Below are 26,246 nucleotides of genomic sequence, written 5' to 3'. Positions count from 1 at the left end.
AATGTCTTAAGAGCTCTTTTAGGTGTGGTTTTGCAGAAGCCAAGAGTTTAAGGCAAAAACAGACCTGCTTTCTCCTCATCATTCTATTTTAGCACCAAAATAAACCCAACATCTTGGGCCTATGGTAGTGGATCCCGCATGACCACTTAACTTGAAATATGCAGATAGACAAATAGGAAGTAGTTTCTTTTACTCAGTGCTAGCAAGATTTTTACAAGAAAGTACTTTCCAATTTGGGGCTTCCTATCTTAAGAGAACTCTAAAATTTGGATCCAGATGAGACTGTGAATTTTGATGAGAGGGTTGAAAGATAGAACTTAGAAAGAATGGAAGAAAATAGTTTATTTTGGAGAAAAGAAGAAAAGTAATCTTATGACAGTCTTCCAGTTTAATATAATATGTATAATATATGTGATGGCTACCAGCTGTTTGCCTTTCCTACCAAAGAGAATCAGAGGGTGGCTTCTCATGCTCCACCCACCAATTATGAAGGAAAGCTTGTTTGGAACAATGGCAAAGTTAAAGTGATCAGCTAGGAATTGTTGAGTTTATAAAAGCTTTTTTGCAGCTGTGGAAATATTGGGTAGGGTTTTTTTTTTTTTGCCTTTCACTTTCTTAGAGGTTAAAAGATAAAATGTATGTCCTAGTCTTCTTTAGGTAACATCATGATTTATTAAGTCTTTGAGAACAGAAACTCATTTCGAAGGGGGAAAGTATAGAGAATGGCCCGGGATTCACACAATCTATATAACCTGTTTTCTGTGGAATGAGTTAAATCAAGATAGAAGATATGATTTTCTCTCAGGGACTTTAGATATGATTCTTAGGCATGGTGCTCTGCTTTGTTAGATACATACTGCTGCTTATTGACATAAGGAAAGGCAAAATTGTGTGTGTGTGTGTGTAAACATACAACTGATATTAAATGCTATAGGCACTAAGAGTTTCACTGGCAGAAAAATGAATCTCAAGCCTTTTCCTTTTCTTCATTTCTTTCTTATTGCAACTGGCTCAGTTAATTCTTCTAGTGAATACCCAAATATATGCTTCTACATAAAACTCTCTATGTAAACAGTGTTAAGTATTCCTTATGTTCCCAATTCATAAAATAAGCTGACCAAATCCATAATATGTATAATTTTTATTGCTATTATAAAGGTGATATTTAGTTACATAAATCAGATAAAGAATACATTTCTTTTTGAACAATGTCACACCTTCCCTCACTTTTCCCATTTTTCCCCCCTGCTATCCCTGCAGGTTGTAGAGTTCATTTTCAATGTAGTGTCTAGTGAGTACCTCAGCTGCATTTGTCTACTCTTTGAACCTCCATTTCTGTATCACCTTACTCTCATATATATCTTTTTTTTAACTTAAAAAAACTTTGTGCTAATATGGGGTTTGAACTCAGGAACTCTTGTTCTTACTTAGCCTTTTCAGTCAGTCACAGCTGGTACCCTACCACCTGATCCATACTCCCACTTCTGCACTGGAGATAAGTCTCTAGAATTTGTATGCCCAGGCTGGCTTTGAACCTTGAACTTCAGATCTTAGCTTCCTGAGTAATTAGGATTACAAGAATGAGACACTAGTACCATGCTTAAATAATATGTCTATTAGGGCTGGGAAGGTGGCTCAGTGGTAGAGTGCTTGCCTTGCATGCATGAGGCCCTGGTTCGATTCCTCAGCACCACATAAGCAGAAAAAAGCCGGAAGTGGTGTTATGGCTCAAGTGGTAGAGCGTTAGCCTTGAGCTGAAGAGCTGAGGGACAGCGCCCAGGCCCAAAGTTCAGGCCCCACAACCAACCAAAAAAATAAATAAAAATAAAAAAATAAAATGTCTATTATATTGACTATTTAAAGTGATTAATACCTATTGGTGACTTTGATAAAGAGATAAGATTAATCTACCTCTTTAACAAGTCTCCGTCTTTTGATGCTGCCATCGTAAAAACACAATCTCACTGCTTATCTGCTTTTAAACTCTTACAGGTGCATCCATGATTTATATGGTTCAACAGTTTTCACACAGTGCTATGAAAAAATACTACAAGTATCAAAGAGTGCTTTATGTATTTCATGATGCCGTACAGTTTCTGTGTTCTGGTGTTTATTATATAAGTTATTGTTCTCTGGTTTCATCAGTTCTGCTCCCCTTACCTATTATGTGGGATAGAACCAAAAATGTCCACATCGTTCTCCATGAAGAGGCACAGAGAGTTTGCTTTTCCAACTTGGGCAGAAAACACATCATCTGCTAAGAAGATGTGGTATGAATCATCTCCGTGGAGTTATACAAATACCCAGGCTTTTCTGATTAAATATTGAAAAGAAAGATTTTTGATTTTTTGTCTTTCACATTTCATTTAGGAGAAGAAATACAGGGTCTGTTTAATATGGTGGTGGTGTTACTTAATCTGGGGCTTGAAAATATACTTTAAATTTTACTGTGGACATTTAAAAACATTTGGAAAATATATATATATATATTTTTTTTTTTTCTGGTCGTGGGACTTGAACTCTGGGCCTGGGCACTGTCCCTCAGCTCTTCAGCTCAAGGCCAGCACTCTACCACTTGAGCCACAGCACTACTTGCAGCTTTTTCTGCTTATGTAGTGCCGAAGAATCAAACCCAGGGCCTCATGCATGCAAGTCAAGTACTCTACCACTGAGCCACCTTCCCAGCCCTGGGAAAAAAAACTTTTATTTTAAATGTCTTTAAAAAAAAATTTTTTTAAGAAAGGTAAGCCAGGCACCAGTGGCTCATGCCTGTATCCTAGCTACTCAGGAGACCGAGATCTGAGGATCATGGTTCAGAACCAGCCCAGGCAGAAAAGGGCAAGAGACTCTTATCTCCAAATAACCACCAGAAAAATGGCAGTGGTGCTGTGGCTTAAAGTGGTAGAGTGTTAACCTGAGTGAAAAAGCTCAGGGACAGCTCCCAGACCCTGAGTTTGACTAATAACAACAACAAAAATAGTAGGATGGCGAAATGAGTCCTGGCACTCACCATTCAACCATTATCAACATTTACATTTCTATTTCATCTGCTCTCCCACTTTACTCCCTTAACTATTTTTAAGCATTTAAGCTTTCTTTTGGAATCAACAATATTTTTAGTCTCTACTTACCTATACCTTTAAACTGATTAATATTTTGTTCCAGAATACTGGGTGTATTAGTTTCCTACTGTAATGAATGGCCATAGCTTAACGCCTTAATCTTTTGGAACACAAATTTAATGCCTTAATCTTCTGGAGGTCAAAAATTCATATTGAGTCTCAGCAGGCCCAAAGAACATATACTCTGATAACACCAAGGATAACAATTGGATAGAATTATACCAACAGTTAAGAGTTTATTCCCACAGGATAAGAAAAGATAGACATTGGGGCTGGGAAGGTGGCTTAGTGGTAGAGTGCTTGCCTTGCATGCCTGAGGCCCTGGGTTTGATTCCTCAGCACCACATAAGCAAAAAGAAAAAAGCCAGAAGTGGCGCTGTGGCTCAAGTGGTAGAGTGCTAGCCTTGAGCTGAAGAGCTGAGGGACAGCGCCCAGGCCCAGAGTTCAAGCTCCACGACCGGACCAAAAAAAAAAAAGATAGACATTGTATGTTGAGCACTTTCATAGCTTTCTTTCTTTAGCCATCTGAATGTTAAATACTTCTTCTCTGATTGTCAATATTGTCTTATATAGTCTTTCCCAGGCTCCCATACCATCCTCACAAACCTACTTTCTGTCCATCTTGTAAAGGTTTCTTAGATCTGGAGAAACATTTTTGAGTTCACTATTGCCACTAGTCATGAAGTTGTAGACAGAGAGAAAGTACAGATGTGGAATAGATGTGCTTAATGATCATTTCAAAATTCTGAGTAGAGCTCTCATAAAAATGTGGCTGTAATAAATGTGTACATTTCTACTTATCATTTAAACAAAACATTAATTTATTTGTATTTTACAATCTACTTTATATATTACAGTAAAAGCAATTTATTACTCCATTATTTCATGTGCTTGGGAGGATGATGGCTTTATCCTTCCTCTAAATTCAGATTGGATCATTTTACCTTTTCCTTTTTTCCTTGCTAGATGGAGTTGGTCCCAAAGGTTGGTCCCTGAAAGAGACATATCCCACAGGCGGTGTGAGTATGAGAACTAGGTGAAATCCCAACTCAGTGTCGCAACTATTTATTGTTTTCAGGGCCTTTCCATACCTAAAATGAAGTAACAACATATTTCGTCAGGGTTCTGTGAGGAGAGGCAGAAATCATGTATGGAAAGCAGCTAGTGCTACATCTAAGATCTATTCTGTTCTTTTTCTGTGGAGGAGGAGGACATGCTACCACACTGGGGGTAGGGGAAGAGGGCGAAAGAAAAACCCACTTAAATCCATGTGCTTTGATTTTTAAATAAAATTGATCTTCTGTTGTGAGAACCATGAAAAAGATTATAGATGTTCACAATATTTAAGGACTACTATTTAGGAAGAAAATCAAATTAAATTAAGATTACCTTTAGGTCTGGACACCCCAGTGGCTCACACCTATAATCCTAGCTACTCAACAGGCTGAGATCTGAAGATCACGGTTCAAAACCAGACTAGGCAAGAAAGTTTGTGAGACTCTTATGTCTAATAAACTACCAGAAAAGCTGGAAATAGAGCTGTGGCTCAAGTGGTAGAGCACTTGCCTTTGAGCCAAAGAAGTTCAGGGACAGCTCCCAAGCCCTGAGTTCAAGCCTAGGACTGGCACAGAAAAAAAGAAGAAAAACAGATCACTTTTAGGAATACTAAGGAACCTGAAACAAACAAACAAGCGTCATCCAGGAGCTGAAAGTAGGGTTCAGTGATGGTTCTAAATGAATGTCATTTAAGAGAGACCTATGTATGTAGTAATATGCCAGAGGAGGGAAATAAAAAATCATTGGTTTTAAATAGTTCTCCAAAACTGAAAGCCACAGAAGTTTTGAATCCTCAAAACAGTTGTCATTTTTTGGGACCAGACCACCTCTCAGAAGTATAGAATCTTTTTTTTGCCCATGTATTGGAGTTCATTTCACTTAGTATTATCTTATATGGTCATATATGCATAGTTATTGAGCTATTCTGCTCATCTGCTAAGATTATCCTAGATGTATACTAATTATTGCAAATAAGGGAAACCATGGGACCTATGTTTCTTTGGGTCTGGCTTACTTCACTTAATATGATTTTTTCCAAGTCTTTCCGTTTCCTTACAAATAGGGCTATGCCATTCTTTCTGATGGAAGCATAGAATTCATCTCTCTCTCTATATATATATATCTATATATATCTATATCTATATATCACCTTCTCTTAATACATTCATTTACTGAGGGCATCTGGGTTGATTCCATATTTAAAAAATACTTCATTGTTCACAGGATCTAGGATAACCAATATGTATGGAGTACATATCCTTCCTTCAAGTTCTTTACCACCTAAGACAGAACCATGGCTGTAGTTCTGCAAGAGATACAGAGCCCTTCCTTGGCACATGGGAAGAATTGGAGCATGCTGGATTCTTTAGAGGGGGGAAGACACAGACCCAGAAACTACCCCAGAAAAATAGGCTAACAAAATCAGACCAAGCAGACAACATTTTCTGATAAGGCAAAGGGTGTATCAACTTGGTGAGAATTCCACAAAGAAGTAGTTGTTTCCAAGAACAATGAAAAGATAAAAATTGTATGGGATGGGTAAAATGGTGGTTTTAGATTTATTAACATGGATTGAAGATGTAAGGTTATTTATGTTTGTGGTAAAGAGTTCAGAGAAGAGCCTTTATTCACTGCCTGAAGATTTTAATAAGTCAATTTGATTCCTGTCCTCTAGTCTATCCACAGACACCGTCTTTTTTTTTTTTTTTTTTTGGTCCGGTTGTGGGGCCTGAACTCTGGGCCTGAGCACTGTCCCTCAGCTCTTCAGCTCAAGGCCAGTGCTCTACCACTTGAGCCACAGCGCCACTTCCTGCTTTTTTCTTTTTGCTTATGTGGTGCTGAGGAATCGAACCCAGGGCCTCAGGCATGCAAGGCAAGCGCTCTACCACTGAGCCAACTTCCCAGCCCCAGACACCGTCTTCTTAAATAAGATGGTGGGTAGATTCATGCATGAGGTCAAGCAAATATGCAATAGGAAAATCACTTCACTCAAACAAATTTTGAACTCACAAGAGCCCTGACCTCACAAGAACACTCGAAAACCTTCAGACCCCACACCAACAAAAGATAGAGATATTAAAAACAAGCTGTAAAGCTATAAAAATTGCTGTGGTGGGAGTAAATATTTGGTACTTATGGCAAGTCTACTTGAAGCCTACCAATTTAGATGTGTATTGGGTGACAGAAACATAAAATGAGTTGGAGACATCAATAGGAAAATAATAGGGCAAGTAGAACAAAAATGTGGAAATAGCGGTTTGTTCTGAATTCGACTTGGCTTTAGATGACATACAGAAAAAGGAAGAAAGGCAGTCAGTCCTCTTGTCTTTGAGAGGGGAGGTGGCCACAATTGGGTGGAGAAGGCAATTGTATAAGTAAAGATTTTGAAAGATTATAAAAGAAGAAATTGCAATAGCAGAAGAGGAAGAAATCAAAACATTTTGCAAGAATTTCAGAAGAGCCAGGGTCAAAATACAGCCACACTCTGGCAGACAAAACCTGGAGGAGGAGGGAAGTAGACATCAGAATGAACTAGTGAGAAGAGATGTAGGCCTAGTCCAACATTCTTCTTGGACTTCCGTTGAGTCAGCAAATGTTTCTTCAGAATTGAGGAAGAACAGGAAACAGGGGGCCCTGATGGGAGGCATATGTATAAAAATGTTTTTGATTTCTGGTGCCTGACATCTGGATTTTTTACTTCATTCAAATTTGAGAGACTGAAAACAGGAAAAAAAAAGGTGCAGCCACAAACCATTTACTGCTTAGTTAAACATCTGTCTGTTAGCTTCTTAAAACTTGCTAAGACCTTTTGCAATGATCATGTCCTGAATTCCTGTTGTCACATCCTCAGACAGGTTCTAAATGGGACTGAAAGGGAGATGAGAGGAGGGAAGACTCTGGCTGCTGTTCTGTGGAATCAGAAAGCAGAACATTCTGCTCATTACGAGCAGGGCTGTCTGGGACAGAACACAGCAGCGGGCAAGGTGAAAAAGGATGGCCTGGAATAGCTCTTTTTGGAAAGTCAGTGGTCATTTCTTATCTATGCATAGACTCCCTGCTGACTGACCCCTGTTACCTCTGATCTCTGTAGCAGAACACTCTTCAATGGGGGTGCAGGATTGGCTTAGAGAGATCATGTAACTTCCCAGGTAACCTGCAGTGCTACAATCAGAGTCCCCGTTTAGTTCTGACTGCTCCGAAATAATCATTTTCCCACTGTATGCCCTCTTCACATTGCGTCTTTATAATTTCTGACATTTTGTATATTACCAAATATGTACTTCACCACAATCAAAGGGAAGCCTAACATATATTTGAGCTTTGTTTTGAACTTATCTACTCTTTGCTAACTTTTTGGTCCCTTTGATCTGCAAAAGTAATAAACTTAAATATAAATCACAACCCTGTGTATTTTGCTAACTTGGATCTGTTCTGCATTTCCATTGAGTTTGAAGGTGAGCAGTGTTCAGGAAAATCAGTTGTAGAGAGTTCTCCCCTCCCCTCCTTTTTAAGTTACTCCAAAAAATTATTTGCTCATAGCCTAAATGACAAAGTACCTACTTTCTCCTGATCTCTGAATATAATTTTATCCAGAAGGATTTCATGATGAGCAAACTTTGAAAATTGAGAAACAAGTTTTTAGAGTCAAAGAATAAACCTGCCACAGAGTATTTACTGAGTTACTCGGCCACGTGTTTCTAGATGGGAGAGATTATTAGGCCTTTCCTTGGGTGGAAACTGCTTTCTATGTTTTTCCATTTTGATCCGTTGGTGTCAGGGTCCATGTGATATGAACTCAGGAGTCATCTGTCAGCCTTTTTATAAGATGGTTCCATTCCTTGTGTTCATCTGGAAAATGGCAAAAAGCCTTTTGTTTTAGGCAATTCCATGTGTTACTCCAAAGACTGTGAGCCTTTGAGAATGGGAGAAGAAAATGCTTCCTCTCCCTAGTTTGACTTTTCTAATTTTCAAAATTAGTTTTCCATCAGAATACTCAAAAATATTTCTATATATCATGTTAAATTAAGGCAGAAAGAGGAGAAAGGGCTCAGGTAATCCATGTTCTACTCAGATGGAAAGGGTCTGCTCAGATCCAGAAAACAAGAGGCCATCTTCAATCCCTTCATCCATCCAGCACCTCCCACCCAATGGGAGGGAGCTTTCTTGCTGGTCAGAGCCCCATCTTTGGGCTCAGTGGCAGGAACTGCATGCCTTTTGGGTAAACTTCCCACACTCCATGATTATTTGGTCTCTCTTTGCTTTGTCCTGTTTTCTCAAACCCTGATAAAATGACTCATCTGTTAAACTCTTCAGTCTGTTGAACTAATCATGTAAAATGTTAATGGGTCATAGAGGCTTTAGAAGGCTCCTGCTTCCAGATCGACAGTCTCCTAGGATGGCCTAGCATGCCTCTGTGGGAAGAGAAATTCTTTGTTTAGTCCATGCCCTTAGCCTCTTGGCTTCTTTTCCAGATAAGCAAACAGATTTAGAAGTACTTGTCTCGTAACTGGTATTTAGAGCCTGCGCTTGAACCCAGGCAACTGGACTCCTGAATCTTCTATCTTGCATTGTGCTTGCCTTTCTCTAACTATATGTTTTGAGAATTTCCAAACCCATAGAAAAGTTGAAAGAACAGTACAGTGAACACACATATGTCCTTTTTATGTGAACTCACCAAATGTTAATATATTGTTTCTGTGGCTTGTGTTAGCCAATGACAAATCACATATCAGACAGTGGTCTCATAAGACTGGTGACATAGTCATCTTAGTCTGTAAGTCCATTGTGATGTTTGAATAACTATGAAATCACCCAATGACATCTCTCAAACATGTCCTCATGTTAGGTGACATAGGACTTCATCTGCCTGTACCCACACATACATCTGTGTACCTATACAAAACAATCTGAAAATGTTTCAGACCAATTAAACACATTACATTCTTATTTCAAAGGTAAGTTATTTTATTTGGCTGTCATATTGTTTTAGTTCTCATTATCTAGAAAAGTCATCCCACTTGTTTTTGTCTTTTGAGACACTGATAATTTTAAAGGATCTAGGCTAGTGTTCTCATATGGTTTCATGAAAGTCAGAATTGTCTGGTTGTCTCCTTGAGATTAGATTCAGGTAAAACATTTGTATAAACAATACTGACCAGATGATAAGTACTTCCTGTTTTGCCTTAAAAATGTACATAGCAGGGCTGGGAATGTGGCTTAGTGGTAGGGTGCTTGCTTGCCTCGCATACATGAAGCCCCGGGTCCAATTTCTCAGTACCACATAAACAGAAAAAGTCAGAAGTGGTGCAGTGGTTCAAGTGGTAGAGTGCTAGCCCTGAGCAAAAAGAAGCTCAGTGACAGTGTGTAGGCTCTGAACTCAAGCCCCATGACTGGCAAAAAAAGAAAAAAGTATATATAACATCAACTTGAATGGTCTACAAGATCTATTGTTGTAACTCTCTCTCTCCCTGCCTCTCTGTTTCTCTGTCTATCTGTCTCTGTCTCTGTCTGTCTCTCAGTTCAGTTCTAGGTATTGAAGTAGCAATGAACAGGAAAACCAGGTCTCTACCTAGGTATGGAACAAAACAGGAAAGGAATGAATAAAATTGATAATTTCAGATGGTTCATAATTTCTATGGAGAAAACCCAAATACAATAATAGACAAATAAGAGGGGCAGAAAGAACTACTTTGGGTTGGGAAATCAGCCAGCCTTCTTGAGGTAGCATTCAAACAGAATTCAAAGAAAGAAAACCATCATTCTAGGTGACTTAAGCAACACAAGCCCTCAGGCAGGAGCAGTCAGAGCAAGCAGAATAAGGGTTGGTGGGAGCAGGGAGACTTCCGGGATTAACAGAGGGCCAGGTAAAGGCTGCAGTAAGGAGTTAAGATCTTACTCTAGGTCGCAAGAAGCCAGAGCTTCCTTGCTAGCAGAGAAGTGTGAATTCTCTTGTATTTGTCAAAGATGACTGTAGGTGCTGTGTGGAGAACTACAGGTGAAACCAGGCAGGTCTGCATTCAGCAGCAGGAGACCTCTGAAACACAGAGGAGACACAAAAGAGGAGGCAGAGAAGCAGGTACATGAAGATATATAAATATCAAAAGGGGTCTTGGAATAATGTTTTTTGTAATTTAACCTTATAAGAACATTTTTATTAAAATTCATGATAGATAAATTAATTTTTTCCTGACTTGAAACAAGCTCAATTTACAGAACAGATATAAGCACAAAACAAAGAACCCCCTTTTCCCCTCCTGTACCATTAGGGAGTAAGTTGGTGGCAGGCCTCTCTGTGAGAATGAACATCTTATCAAATATTTCCTACTAGCTACAGTATTCTCATACACTTGTAAAGGAAGCATGAAAATTAGGAAACATCTTGCTTTATTGCTATAATTGATCCTCAGATTCCATTCAAGCTTTGCCAATTGTCTCAACAATGTTCTGTGTGGAAAATTCAAATCAGAATCACATGCTACATTTAGATGTCATGTCTGGATGGACTATGGAAAAAATCCCAACAGTTCTTGGTCTAGGCATGACCTAGCAAAATTGATAATTACAAGTGAAATATTTTGAAAAAATATTCCTCCACAGAGATTCATGTGGAGTTTTATCATGACTAGGCGATCATTTGCACATCATTGACGGCAATAACGCAGCAGAGATCCTGTGTTCTTATCACATTCTCTTAGGTGGCCCATGATCCTCATTCATCTCATTTCATCCCTGTATTAAAGAGAGTGTCTGTAAGTTCTCCATACCACTTATATTTTCTCCTTTGCAACTAATGTGAATTTGGTTGGAAGACTGAAAGCAAATAAATCCAGATCTATATCAAACACTCTTACCTGTGAATCTCCATTTTTATATAGATATGGCCTCGTGTTTTCTGATTTCATGCAGCAGATTGGGACCTATTGCTATCATTGTTTATGCGGGTACTTTATTATCCTTGATTTGATCAACAGGAGCTCCTTCAAACTGGCTTTTGCATTTTTTGACATGACCCCCATCCTTCTTAGTGCTTTCTTACTTTCTTGCACAAAAAGATACTTCAAGCTTTTCTTTCACTTTCATTGATCCACACCTACAATCAGCCACTTCTCTTTCCCCACTCATTACTTTTAGGGGAGAAAAAAAGCCAGAAGCCAAGTTCCAAGTGCTGGTATGTTTATAGTTATTAGGTCTTGCATGCCCACTCAATGGACAAAGCCATTGAATGTGTGAATGTGCATGCATCCACACACACATCCACACACACACATCCACACACACACATCCGCCCCCAGTTCTGTCTGTCTGTCTAGGAAACCATGTGCTCACAGTGGATGTCTCAACTCCCATTCTGACAATAGAGATTTCAGTCTAGATATTTTTTCTCTTGCTCTATTTTAACCCATTTTTCACCAGAGTGGCTACAGCTATTTCTTTTTTCCTGCATGTGTTCTATTTCCTGTCCCTTACCCCATGCACATCACCTCCTCAACCCATTTGGATTCCAACAACTTCTCAAGGTATCTCTAAGCCACTGTCTCCAACCCCACCTCCCCCATGTCAGTGCTCAAAGTATGCCTGATTAGATCCCAGTACCCAATACCATATTATTCTTGTTACATCAGCACAGACTTTGGGATTCCAGGGCCAGACCACTACTGCAAACCCCCACCACTACCTCAACTGTGGACACTCTTCTACCTTGTTTAAATGCTACCACAATGTGCCAGTCTTTCTAATTGTGTAGACGCTCTTCTTCATTGGCACACTATGGACTGATGCCTTCATGGACATCCTTCTGATTCTGCTCAGGCTTTGATATCCTACTCAGGACCATCACTCCCTGAAAAGATACTCTGTTCATATTGCTTGGGCTCTGAGACCCCAAGAAGGGCTTCCCCCCCCCCCCATGCAATTCAGACTATCACATCCACCCTGGTGGAAATAGGCTTCAGCACCCTGCTCTGGACCATCCTGGCTGACTCCTTTCCAAAAACATGTTAGGTAAAATCACAAGAACAAGGCCATCTGAACCCCATTAGAAAACAACCAAATTGGGCTTGGAATGTGGCTTAGTGGTAGAGTCCTTGCCTAGCATACATGAAGCCCTGGGTTTGATTCCTCAGTACCACATAAACAAAAAAAGGTGGAAGTGTCATTGTGGCTCAAGTAGTAGAGTGCTAGCCTTGAGCAAAAGAAGCTTAGGGAAAGTATCCAGGCTCTGAGTTCAAGCCCCAGGACTAGCCAAAAAAAAAAAAAAAGAATAAAAAGAAAGCAACCAAATTGAACTCACAATATTTTCATAAGATAAAACTTCCAAAGCTGAAGAGTGCCATGACTAAACCCAGAAAAACAACTGCAACTAATGTGTGTGTGTGTGTGTGTGTGTGTGTGTGTAGGAACCATATATATAAGGCAATTTTTATCATTTTTAAAACAGGATTTATTAAAGTTAATAAAAAACAGCATTTTTACAACCTTCCAAATGAATTAATATAAAACTACTTTTATTTTCTAACTAATGTGTCATGATTTGAAGAGAAAGTAAGGACACTTTTGGAATCCTTGCATATTTCTAGAGGAAATCTTAGTAGAAAATAAATGCCATCCTGATACATATTTTTTTTTTAACTTAAGTAGTTTGGACATTGTTACAGAGGAAAATACCTATTACTTTTTATTACCAATGAAATGAAATTTCGCTTTTGGAATGAAAAAGATTTTTCCCTCTTCTTCAATGGAAAAACTACCACTCCTTGCTGTGTGTTTTGTGTTCCTAAGCCATTTGTAATAGTAAAAAAAAAAAGTCATTTCTAACATTTCCAGGCACAAATGGCACCTGGTAGATTTAAGAAAAGAACTTCTTCCTGTATTTCAGAATATTTTACCTTCAAATTAATTAAGATTTGGGAAATTACTAGGTATTAAGGTGAAGAAAAAAATCATGACTTGAACATTATTTGGAGAGGAGTTTTACTAATCATTATTGGAAAAATCTTGTTTAGTGCTTGAACTACCATTTTCAGGTCTTGTAGGCTCTGAAATTGAAATTAAAACTACATTTATTACATAAAGCTCATCACTATAAATGTCAAAAAATTCTGATTTCAGATCTATAATAGCAGAGAACTTAAGAAATGAGTAATCAAAACACTTCTGTCTCAAGGAGGAATAATATCAGAATATGATATATATGCATGAAAATACCACAGTACAATATCATTTAGATAATTAACATACCCTAGCTAAATGTTCAGCTACTAAAAAAAAGCAACAACAACTGGGACATGTCTGCCCTAGTTCTTTTTTTTTTTTTTTTTAACTCAGTGATTATTTTATTAGATAAACATTTATGAGAAATCTGGAGACATGATAAATGATTTTCTCAAAAACTACATCATTTTAGATTTTTTCCCCTCAACTATGTATGAACATAACTGTTGCCTTGTAAGTCTATCACTTTTATTTTTGTTGTTGTTGGTTGTGGTGCCCTAATTCTTTGGTATGGATGAAGAATGCATTCAGGTCCCTGGATAAATGCAATAAATTCTCTTCTTCCTTTTATGAGTGTTTGGAGCAACTCAGTTCCTGTAAGTACTTCAGAGCCTTCAAGATATGTAGGGGCTTCAGAACTCCTTGATGGCACCAAGTCTACCATCTGTCCTTTAGATACTTACACTGTTTGCAAACTGGCATAGCCCTCCTTAAGGTATTAGTGGGTGATGAGAAGTTTTAATACAATATAGCATCAGAGAGAAGGACAGTAATTTTGGGTAGGACAAACTATTAAAGAGCTCCTGGTGGGGATTCCTCTGCACCTGGTTTCGAACTATAAGGAAGGGCAGGAGCTAAGCGAGTCTCATCCTGATCTGGAAAGGAGCACTAGAGAATAAACTGCATCCCACCATCTGCCCTACTTTGAAGAAAGGGAGCAGGACCTTTGCATCCCACCAACTTTGCTAAAGAAACAAGGGCACCTAACAGGGCTTTAGCAGAATCTGCTGTGGTCCATCCTCTGTGTTGCAGTTCTGCTGGGTTTTCACTCCTGCACATGATAGCTTTTCAACATTTCTGATAATCTCAGAAAACTTCTAAGAAGGGGGTTTGTGGATTAGGTTCCAGTCCCCACAGTACATTTGGATTAGGATTGTAACACGTATTCATTTTCTCCTTCCTTTACTACCAATTCTTTATTCCTTTTACCTGCATTCAGATGAGTTACATTGCTTGTCTGAGAGGAAAAGTTTTCATATAATTTCCAAGGAGAGTGACAAATAAGTTGAAATAGAATAACATCCTAAATAACTTATTCAATGAACCTAAGTTGAAGATCTTGTGCAAAAGAAACCAGTAGAAAAACCCACCACCTTGGAGTCTTTAGCCTCTGCTGTCATATTCTTATCGGGCTATGGTCATGGGGACTGGCCACAGTAAAATGGGGCAACACACATGCTGTCCCTATTTCTGCAGCCCACCTTATCTGTCCTACATCTTCACAATAACTGGGAACAAGTTCCTCTGCCTTTAGGAAAACTCCTTTCTTTACCAATGGATCTTCTGGCACAAAATGTGATGAAGTTGCAATCAAAGCTTTGGGATTAGTGTGTCACCCTTTTTTTTTGGGGGGGGAGGCAGTTGTGAAGCTTGAACTCTGGGCCTAGACACTGTCCCTGAGCTTTTTTGCTCAAAGCTATCATTCTGCCACGTTGAGCCACAGTGCGACTTCCTAGGGTCACATTTACTGCATTTCCCTCGCATTTTCCCTCTGGGGACCAAATATCAAACTTGTTAGGCTGATCACTGAGAGTGATGCTACCCTTTTGGTATTAGACGCTTACAGCCAAGTTACTGAGGACCCAGGATGAACAAAGTACTCAAAGGTTATGACTCAGGACTGCACCAAAATGATAGCACCCCATCCTCACATAATATCCTCTCTCATTGGTGCTTCAGCTGCACCTTTAAGAAGTCACCTACTACACTGCCATACCAGTAGCTTCTCGATGGTTTGGTATGTGATAAGACTGGAAAATTCCATCATAATGTGCCCATTGTTGTGCCCCTTTTGCCACCCTTGATTCAAAGTCATGTCATGCAAGAAAGTAAGTCAGTTGGAATTAGATAGTGGAGTTAGCTGTTCTGGTCAAGATTAATGATTGCTCCATCCAGAATGGCCAAGTCTATATTACAACATATTGTGGTCATTCTGGCCTTGGAAAAGAGGAGAATTCTCAGGCACTTCCAAGCAGTGGCTTCAATAATGCTCCGGGAAAAGTTGTAGTGAGTTGTTTCCAGTACTACCTGCAGCATCCAATAAAGAAAGATTTCCGAGCATCTGGGCTTTTAGTCTTTCATCTCTTCTGATGAGGAACAGGTTTGGTATTCTTAGATGGCCAGAAAGGAGAGCCTGGTAAAGCATTTGAATGAAGCATGCTAAGGCAGAGCAATGGCCAGTTTGACTGCTAACACCCAGTCTAAAAGGGAAGTGCCAATTTACTGTTGCCAATGTTGTTGCCAGATCTTCCATTTTCTCATGAGAAGCTGTACATTACATTTATTTTCATACAAAATCTTTCACCTTCTTTTTTTTTAAATGTTGACATTCATATCATCAGGGTTTTTTTTTTTTTTCTGACAGAGAACAGATGGCCAACTCAAACTAAGAGAAATGGGGTCGGGAAAATGTCAGAGCATGGACCTGCAAGAACAAATGGAAGATAGTCATCACAATGGACAATTCAGAGTTACAAAAGATACTCCAGGCCAAGGTGTAGTAGTATCGTGTTAGTTTATTTTGGTTACCAGAAAAATATTGCGGGATAGGCTGATTAAATAATGAAAAATTATTTCCTCACAGATCTGGAGGCTAAAAGACTAAGCTTAGAGTGCCAGACTGGTTGAGTTCGGATGAAGGTTCTTTTGTGGCTTGCTAACTCACTGCTGTATTTTCACTTGGTCTTTCTCTAGTGCATCTGCTCAAGAGTGTGAGTTCTATGCTTCTCCTCTTCTTTCTTCTTCTCCTTCCTCTTCCTCCTCCCCCTCTTCTTCTCATCCTCCCCCTTCTCCCTCCTCCTCCTCCCTCCTCCTCCCTCCTCTTCTTCCTTTTCCCTCCTCCTCCTCCTCTCCTTCCCCCCCTCTTCCTCCCTCCTCCTCCTCTTCCTTCTCCTCCTTCTCCGTCCTCCTCTTCCTCCTCCTCCTCCTCTTCCTCCTCCTCCTCCTCCTCCTTCCCCCCCTTCCTCCTCCTCCTCCTCCTCTTTCTTCTCCTCCTCTTCTTCTTTGTCAGTCCTGGGGCTTGAACTCAGGGTCTGGGCATTGTTGCTAAGCTTCTTTTTTTTGCTAAGGCTAGCACTCTACCACAGTGCCACTTCCAGCTTTTTCTGTTTATGTGATGCTAAGGAATGGAACCCAGGGCTTCATGAACTCTACCACTAAACCATATTCCCAGCCCTATGTTTCACTAAGACACTAATTGGGAAGCTGGAAAACATATCACCGAGCTTTCTGTTTGAGATCAAATTGTCTGGTTCAACAAATATTGACCTAGCAGATTTCTTGGTCTTTCAAACTTCAGACTGAGCTCTTCATTCTAGTGTTCAGAGGAATAGAGAAGTAAAAAAATGTGGAATTGAGGAGAGAACACAGGTGTGTTGTCACTGTCTCTGTTAGAGGAAATTGAGATGTCCTAGAGGAAGTACATATGTGAACAGAGCTTTAGATGCTGTTTTCCTCCAGAAACCCAAAGCAATCGCTCAGTATCTAGGTTAATAACTAAGTATAGTTCACAGACAATGTCAGCATTACTGGGGGCTTGATACATATGCAAAACCATAGACCCCACCCATAATCACTGCATCAGAAATGCCAGGATAGAGCCCAGCTAGTCTAATCAAGTCCTACAGGTGACTCTGTTCCACACTGTTATATAGACTTAAATAGTAAAAGGGAAAGATATGATATTTAACTGAGCTTCTATCCTATCTCAGAACCAGCATCAGCATCAAAATATGAGCCCAACTCTATCTAACTGCAAAGACTATGTGTTTGTTCTATTTAATCAAACTCCCTCCTTAAAATATATATGGGACATCTTTCTTGGGTTACTTGCTTACATTATCTTCTTGACTCTTTGTAAGGTTATTGGAAGATGGAATGAGTGTGGTGGTACACAACTGTTATTCCAGCTGTTTGGGGAGGAAGTGTAAGTAGGAGGATTCCAAATAAGGCCAGCCTCAGACAAAAATGGGAAGAATGTACCTGGAAGGTAACTAAAGTAAATAAAAGGCTGGAGTAGCAGAGAGCTTGCTATGCAAATATGAGGCCCTGAGTTCAAATAATATTGTCAAAATCAGGGGGGAGATATTGAGGCATACTATATTGTTCCTGTTTTACAAGTGAAGAAACTCTGGATTATAAATGTTGAATCATTTTCTCCTGTGGTATAACTTTTTTTTATTTAGTAGTTAAGCAGCTTTATTAATTTTGGTTGACTTTTGTTTATGACTTAATGTATCTTAAACAGATACACACACATACATGCATATACAAATAGGTGTGAAGTAACCCACAGATTAGGAAGGACAAGAGGGTAATAAGAGGCAAGGGTGGTAGGGATGGGTAAAGGGACAACGTTGATCAAGACGCACTGTATTCATAAACTGCTTTGTGGAATGGCAACTCCTTTGTACAACTACTTAAAGATAACATTCCAAAAAAGGTTAATAAAACAAACAGTAGCTAAATGTAAATTTTAAATTAAATCATGAGAAAATAACGGCAACAGAATAGCAGGGTGCTGAAGATTGAAGGAAGAAACATAGATAAAATACATCAAATATTGCTTAAGATACATCAATATTGTTTGAACGCACAACATTAATTTAGGAGTCTTGCTAAAAGTTGGTTTAAAAAAGCTATCTTTAAGAGCCGGGCGCTGGTGGCTCTCGCCTGTAATCCTAGCTACTCAGGAGGCTGAGATCTGAGGATCGCGGTTCAAAGCCAGCCCGGGCAGGAGAGACCGTGAGACTCCTATCTCCAATAAACCACCAGAAAACCGGAAGTGGCGCTGTAGCTCAAGTGGTAGAGCGCTCGCCTTGAGCTGAAGAGCTGAAGGACAGCGCCCAGGCCCAGAGTTCAAGCCCCACGACCGACAAAAAAAAAAAAAAAAAAAAAAAAAAAAAGCTATCTTTCTCGGTGCCGGTGGCTCACGCCTGTAATCCTAGCTACTTAGGAGGCTGAGAGCTGAGGATCTCGGTTCAAAGCCAGCCCAGGCAGGAACATCTGTGAAACTCTTATCTCCAATTAACCCCCAGAAAACCAGAAGTGATGCTGTGGCTCAAGTGGTAGGGTGCTAGCCTTGAGCTGAAGAGCACAGGGACATTGCCCAGGCCCAGAGTTCAACCCCAAGACCGACAAGATTAAAAAAAAAAAAAAAAGGAAGAAAGAAAAAAAGCTGTCTTCTGAATATTTGGTTTGTAGTATATAGGCACACAGGCACACATAGAATGTATGCTGAAATTATATAATTTATAATTACTGTATAACTTTTTATTGTGAAAAAACTGTACAGAGGGGTTACAATTACATGGGCAAGATAATGAGTACATTTCTTATCAAGCATTGTACCTCCTTCTTTGTTTCCCCTTCCCATCCCTTCCAAGCCTCCCTGTATAATTTTTAAGCATATTTTTTTTTTGTCACTCCTGGGGCCTGAACTCTGTGCCTGGGCGCTGTCCCTCAGCTCTTCAGCTCAAGGCTAGCGCTCTACCACTTGAGCCACAGCGCCACTTCTGGCTTTTTTTTTTTCTGCTTATGTGGTCCTAAGGAATTGAACCCAGGGCCTCATGCATGCAAGGCAAGCACTCTACCACTGAGCCACCTTCCCAACCCCATACTGTGTAATTTTAAAAGATTCCTTCAGTAAGCTATACAGTTGCCTGTCATGTAGACAGCTGACATGAGTTCCCTGACTGTAGCTGTGGTAACCTTTTGAGTGGCATTGCTGGGATCCATGCTCAGTTCCACCCATCACCAATCCCATCTTCTCACCTTGCTGTTACCTTAGTATTTCATCTTCTCCCTCTGGCTGCCATTGCCTAGATACTGAGCATGTTTTCTGTATTAGAGAGCTGATCTTTCTCCACTTGTATCCTTGATCTGAACCACAGAACACAGGAAATGGTTTCAATGACTACCTCCCAACTCTCCCATCGATGGTACTCACTGCCAGGACAGATGTGCAGCTGGCCAGGGGAGGGCGGGGGGCGGGGAGGAGTTGATCTAACTCACCACACACACGTGGGCTCTAGAGCTCACTTCTTTCACTGAACTCCCATGGAGAAAGCTAAAGGCATATGGAAAATTCTTCTAACCAATCTGGCAATTCACTCTACTCTCTTTCCAAATTCCCCTGAATATCTCACGTCAATTAGAAAATCTTCCAGGGGAGAGTATGGTTCAATGGAGCAAACACTGGGTCAGGGAAAGGAGTTTTAAAGACAAGACCATTCCAAGGTGGATGTCATCTCTTAATAGTTCATTTTCATTCCCTGCTCTTCTTCCTTTACAGAGAGAACAGGTTCCGGACTGATGAATGTTGAAGACCACTGCATCCAGCTGTAGCATTCTGTTGTTTGTAAGAAGAAATTAAGCACTGTCAACTCACCCTTCTTCTTTCAAAAGATGACAAAAGGAGCTGACAACGGGAATATATATATACACCACTGTTGTATGCATTTTTACCTTTCTGTGGGATTTCTTAACTATTAGTGCATGCATTTTTCTTCTTAGTAGTCATAATTCTTTCTTTGGACACATTTTTGGAAGGATCTTTGTTCATGAAGTTGTTTTTTTTCATTTAAAATTCAGGTAAAATTTTTGTTATATTACTGGTTCTTAAACTTGTTCTATGATATCGTGAATCTAACCTATTTATTGCCATTTAAATTTGGTTCAGTTCAATTCATTTCAGCCAAAATTACTTTGTAGTATTTTGGGTTTCTAACATATCCCAGGCACATCCTGTCAGCATTATATTAACTAGAAATCTGCCTAGAAATCCCATTTCATTGGGCAAGGTTAATACCATAAGCGTCTAGACCTGCTAATTATTCATTTTAGAGGTTATGGTGGAATGTTCCCTAGTGGGAAATTCCATTGTGGGGGAATAGGGCCCATTTATATTTTTGTGAAGCCTTGCATTAGAAGTCTTTTTTTTTTTTTTTTGGTTGAATCTTTTAAAAAGTGTTTCTTTCTAAAAGAGAAGGGGAAAAAAAGCTTTTCATTTAAAATCCTCCATCATCTGTGCAGTCATCAAAACTTTAAAAAATCTGTATGAAGAATAGCTAGAATATATTTCTCAAGCAAACCTAAATAAATATTGAATATCTTGGAGAAAGACAGACTAGTCAATATAAGACTTAGACAATGTTCCAAACCTTGTTCCATTGAGTTGTTTATGGCTTAGCCAAAGAAGGATTTAAATGACCAAAGGGAGGAGCAGAAGAGAAAAAGATTCTCCTCAGTTAACTGCTTTCAGCTGCTATCCTAGTATGAGCCAATAAAGATTCATAAACAGTGCAGTCTTTGTTTCATGCTGAGGTCCCTCAGTAGACAGGAAAGAAGTTGCAATTCAGCATGGTTTCTTTCTGTCTGGGTCAACTGGGATCAAACGTAAAGTTTATGGAAAATAAAGATTGAAAAAGCGGTAATGGGAGTAAGAATCAGGATTAAGAATTAAATGGAGTGATCTCTCGTAATCATCCCCAGGCTAACCAGCCATAATATTTACAAACCAGTAAATACTTCCGTTAAGGCATTTCATCTGTACAGATAGCAGGTCAATAAAAATGTAAGCTTTTTGTGAACAGTGCCAATGTAGAAATTTGCCTGAAGCATCTAAAACTCTCACAAGTAAAATCTGCAGTCCTTCTTTGAACAATTGAGAGCCAATACACTTTAGACTTGATTAACTGGGAGAGATGGCTACAAAGAAATGAATACTAAGTATACATATGGCATACTTACATACAGAGTTGCATTTTGATTACCTACAACTGCCAACAAATTTTACCTGGCATGTTGAAATTTAAACATAATTATGGGCTGGGAAGGTGGCTCAGTGGTAGAGTGCTTGCCTTGCATGCATGAGGCCCTGGGTTCAATTCCCCAGCACCACATAAGCAAAGAGAAAAAAAGCCGGAAGTGGCGCTGTGGCTCAAGTGGTAGAGCGCTAGCCTTGAACTGAAGAGCTGAAGGACAGCACCCAGAGTTCAGGCCCCATGACCGGACCCAAAACAAAACAAAACAAAACAAAACCCCATAATTATGATCGGGCTGAATGACAGGTATAGATGAATTACCCATTAACATGATCATTTGTGTTACATATTGGTCTACATATTGTGTTACATATTGCTTTGATTTTGGACTTCTCAGCCTCCAGGACTATGAGGAAATACATTTTTGTTCTTTATAAACTGCCCAGTTTCCAGTATTTTGTCATAGCAGTACAAAACAAAATGAGACAATCATTCTGAGTAACTGCAGTGGAGAATGGATTTGTGGGAACTTTAACTGAAATCAGATACAGATTAGGTGAACACCTTAGGCATCTAAAGAAGATAATGATGAAGATAGATAATTATCCCATGGGTTTTCTTCAGATTTATGGCTTCAGTAATTGGATAGGAAATTGTGGTGCTAGTTCCTAAAATAAGGATTACCAGATTAAGCCTGAGTCTATTTGGGCACGTGTGTGAAGGTAAGGAAAAGTATCAAGACTTACATTTTTGTTGAGTTACCTCACTGGATTAAACAGTAAACTACTGAATTTTCAAGTTTGAAGGTCAGAAGCAAAGTCTAGACTAGAGATAGAGGTTTAGATAAAAGTTTATTGGCATATAAATGCCATTTAAGTTCGTTTGGATGGGAAACAATCTTTTTAAATTTTAAATATTTTTGTTTTATTCAAGAAGTTATATAAAGGGTCATCCATTTTATATGCCAATTTATGCATACAATGAATCTAAATCAAAGGCACTCTTCGATTATCCAGGAAAACGTCTTTTTAGGGTGAAAAATAACAAAGAAGGAAGGGGGACCAGGGTGAGCATCAAATAACATAAATGTTAATATTATTTAGGTTCCGATAAGAAGGAGGAACGAGGAAATTAGACTGAACAAGATAGACCAGAAAGATAGAAGAAAGGATGAATAGAATGATCTGTTAAAAAAAAAAAAAGTTTTGGGAAGGAACGTGTTCAATTAATGTAAAATAGAGTAGAAATTGTACTGATGTGACTGATAAAGAACTACCTGGACCAAATAAAAACGTTACCATTTCACCCATCTTTCCAACATTTATAGTCAATAGGAGTGTTAATAGTTTTCTGTCTTTACATAGACTCATACAATAGTTGAGGTGCCAGCCCTCTTAGCTACATACTCAGATTCTAGAACTTGCAGAGAGGATTTTGTGGCCTCTCACTGGCCTTCTGTACAACTCAAGTCCTCTGTCCTGCTCATGTGCCACACAATTATTCTGTTCCTTATTCAACCATGATCCCAACTTTCAAAACTTGAGACATATGACCCAGATTTATTACTTTCTCTAGCTCTCTCCCTTCCTCCCTTCCTCCTTCCTTCCTTCCCTCCCTCTTTCTCTTTCTCCCCCTCCCTCTCTCCCTCCTTTCCTTTCTTCCTTCCTTCCTTCCTTTCCTTCCTTCCTTCCTCCCTTCCTTCCTTCCCTCCCTCTTTCTCTCCCTTTATCCCTTTCCCTCTCTCTCTCCTTTCCTCCCTCCCTCCTTTCCTTCCTTCCTTCCTTCCTTCCTTCTTTCTTTCTTCTTTCCCTCCCTCCCTTCTTTCTTTCCTCTTTCCTTCCTTCCTTCACTTTTCTCCTTCCTTTTGAATTTTACCAAGGAAAAAGAAGGCATATGTAGAATACAAGGAAAAGAAAAACATACTGCTCAAAATGTAAAGGTAGAAGCAGAGAAGCTGCTGGTAGCAGATTTCTTGGGGGAGAAAAATGACTGCCAATTTTTGCTGACTAAAGAGAACTGGAGAGGTAAGGATCAGGCCAGGAATGGCAGCCTAAAAAAAACAAATGGTGGGTGTGGGACACACCATTCTAACGAACTTACATTTTGGATACTTTATGGAGAGGCTTAGAGCAAGAGGAAAGATGTGAATGGAAAATGGGGGGAGGGGGCCTGTATAGGTTTCCTGAAAATATTTCAATTTTTATGTGTGTGTGTGGAACTAAAACAAAAGCTAAAAAATAGAACAAAATACACTCTAAACAGGAACCGGTTAAATAACAACCTCCTAGAAAAGCGTCAAACACAAATGTTGTCAGAGAACCTTGGGGAGATAATTTTAGGAAAGAAGTCAGCTGGAAAGTTGTTGTTTTCTCTTCATGGATTGGAGAGATCTGTAGATCTTCCCCCAGTACACAGAGAGAATAAAAATGAAGCCTTTCACAGGCTGAAGGAAAAGAATGCCTTTAGCGTGGGAGAGGATATGTGAAGTAACAAACGAATGCAGAGGGTCAGTACTCATAGAAACATGGTTGATAAAAAGTTTGAATATTTGTGTCTGCATTTTAAACAAATCAATTGGTTACAGATGGAGAGTCTGTGTCTACAACTTGTCTTTTATTGGAGAAGAAGGTGATGGATTTGCATGAGGTAAGGAAGATCTTGACAGGAGTCCCAAACTGGAGTAACCTCAAAAGCAAGTGACCTGAGTAACAGCCACGCTGTCATAACATAGTCAGAGGCTTCATTTATTATTCAGTGAAGAGGAATAGATGTGGAGCTCTAAAAATGGTGAGAAAGCATTAGAAATGAATGTCTGGGTCTAAAGAAGGTCAGAGACAGAAGCAAAAGCAAAAGGAAGAGTTTGGCAAATGACCAAACTTCAAAATAGGCTGTATGCCTGTGTGTGTGTGTGTGTGTGTGTGTGTGTGTGTGTGTGTGTGTGTGTGTGTGTGTGTGTGTGTGTGTGTGTGTGTGTGTGTAAGACTATGTGTTACTGGGGTTTGAATGCAGGCCTTGGGCTTGCTAGGCTGATATTCTACTACCTGAGCCATGCTTCTAGTCATGGTTTCACCTCTTAAAATACTACTGATACGTTGTTTTGTGCATTTGTCTTTCTTTTGCCAAAGAGGTGTATTGGTACCTCCCTCACTTCTCTCATCTTTGTCATGCAATCTATGTCTTTTGTCTTTTGAAGTCAAGAAAAATAAGAGAAACTAAGTGATTGGCTTGGGGAAAAACATGATTTATTACTACAAATGTTCAGTCAGCCTGGCTAGGGATACTAAGGACCTGCCTGGATCCTCTTCTCTTGTAGTTATTCTTTCCATGATTTGTTGATATCATTGTAGCTGGACGGTAGCTGGAATTCACTCCCTGGCTGGTGAGAATGTCCCGTGAGAGTACTTTTGTGATGTGGCTTTGGCTCCAGCTCATCACCAAGCCGGATGCTGGAAGTATGAATCTAGCCATGGAGTTCGTTCTCAATCTTACTACCTTTCTCATTTCTCATTACTTGAATCCCAATTATAAGCAATTAAAAATGAGGAGACTCTGAGGGGCAAAGATAAAATATGACAATCTGAGAGAATGACCCAAAGTATACATTTTTTCATGATGCCCTTTGGTACACAGGAGGAAAAAATGTAGCTGCAATGTCTACATTAAAAACTTGACAGCGCTGGTGGCTCACACCTGTAATCCTAGCTACTCATGAGGCTGAGATCTGAGGATCACGGTTCAAAGCCAGACCAGTCCAGAAAACCAGAAGTTGCACTGTGGCTCAAGTGGTAGAGCATTTGCCTTGAGCTGAAGAGCTGAGGGACTGCGCCCAGGCCCAGAGTTCAAGCCCCATGACTGACAAAAAAACAAAAACAAAAACAAAACAGTGATTAGAGGAAGACTGAAAACAATGACTTGTTGGCTTGGGATCACCTATATAACAAATAAAAGCTTTTCTTGAATAAAAAGTGGAGAGTGACATCAGCTATTTGGATTATGTAGCTACATTGTTGCAAGTTGAGCTTTTTTCCTGAAATCCTTCCCAGATCCCTTTGAATTACTTGGTCTTATATCAACAGATATTCCAACAATAACTCCATTTAGTAAAAACAGTTTTAAAGCAAACAAAAAACATGCTGACCTTTTTGTTAGCTACATAATTTTGCTGACATTCCTCCTGGTTTTAGAAGACTGTTAGTAATTGACACATTAGATGAGTTTACAATGAGCAAAGTGGAAAAGAATGAAACAATGCCTAATGAAGTGAAGAAGTGTTGATAGTTTGGATTCAAAACAAGTATCCCAAGTAGTTTGGGGTTTATACTATCTAAATATCTCATCATTGTCTGTTTTTTCTTTATTAATCATATTTTATAATAGTTGCGTGTGGTTGTGTACATGTCTATGCATGTGTGTGTATATCTAATCTATACTTCTCAACTTTTTGAACTGAATTTCTCATGTTCTTTGAAACGTCTGTCAAAAGTATAAAAAGGGGAATGCCCAAGAAGTGTGTGTGTATGTAAATATTTTAATGGTTTTTCCTAATTGTTCAAAATTCATGTAGGTGGAGGATTTGGCTTTATCTGAAATGAATCATACCTTTAAAGTCAGCACTGATTACAAGTGAAAATAATTTTGATGATTATTCTCATTGGTACATATTGAATTTTATATTCCAGGAGCTCTGGGCTGATTCCCAACTTCGTCCCTGACTCATCCAGACACATTGTACTCCCACAGAGTGTTGAGGAAGTGCTATGTCTATGGGCCATGAACATCCTAAAGCACGACTCCACCCAGAATTCTAGGGCATAGTTTTGTGTTTTCTGAAATACAAAACAAGGCTTAACCCTTGTATTTCTGCAATTCCCTCTGAAACCCATAGGAAAGTTAGATGTAATCAGCAACCCCCCCCCTCCACACAGTTGTACTGTCTTCTGCTAAATATTCTATCTGCTTTGCTTTTAGTTAGTCCATTCACTTTCTACAATAAGTCAACACTTTTATTTTTTATTTTTTTATTTTTTTATTTTTG

The 26,246-nt window shown here is 39.3% G+C and overlaps 1 long non-coding RNA gene across 2 annotated transcripts; it reads left to right on the top strand.

The window, feature by feature from the left end:
- The first annotated feature begins 9,020 nt into the window (after positions 1-9,020).
- On the top strand, positions 9,021-19,975 carry LOC138830660 (uncharacterized). 2 transcript variants are annotated; one of them, XR_011373056.1, is made up of 4 exons: positions 9,021-9,133; positions 15,814-15,948; positions 17,309-17,373; positions 19,741-19,975. It is a non-coding gene; the product is annotated as an uncharacterized lncRNA (long non-coding RNA). The 2 variants fall into 2 exon arrangements; XR_011373053.1 differs by having other exon boundaries at positions 9,022-9,133; positions 15,814-15,943.
- Positions 19,976-26,246: the final 6,271 nt, after the last annotated feature.

This window comes from Dipodomys merriami, unplaced genomic scaffold (genome assembly GCF_024711535.1).
Source record: "Dipodomys merriami isolate MVZ:Mamm:240054 unplaced genomic scaffold, mDipMer1.0.p SCAF_1, whole genome shotgun sequence".
Classification (NCBI taxonomy): domain Eukaryota; kingdom Metazoa; phylum Chordata; class Mammalia; order Rodentia; family Heteromyidae; genus Dipodomys; species Dipodomys merriami.
This window is presented reverse-complemented; position numbering and strand designations above follow the sequence as displayed.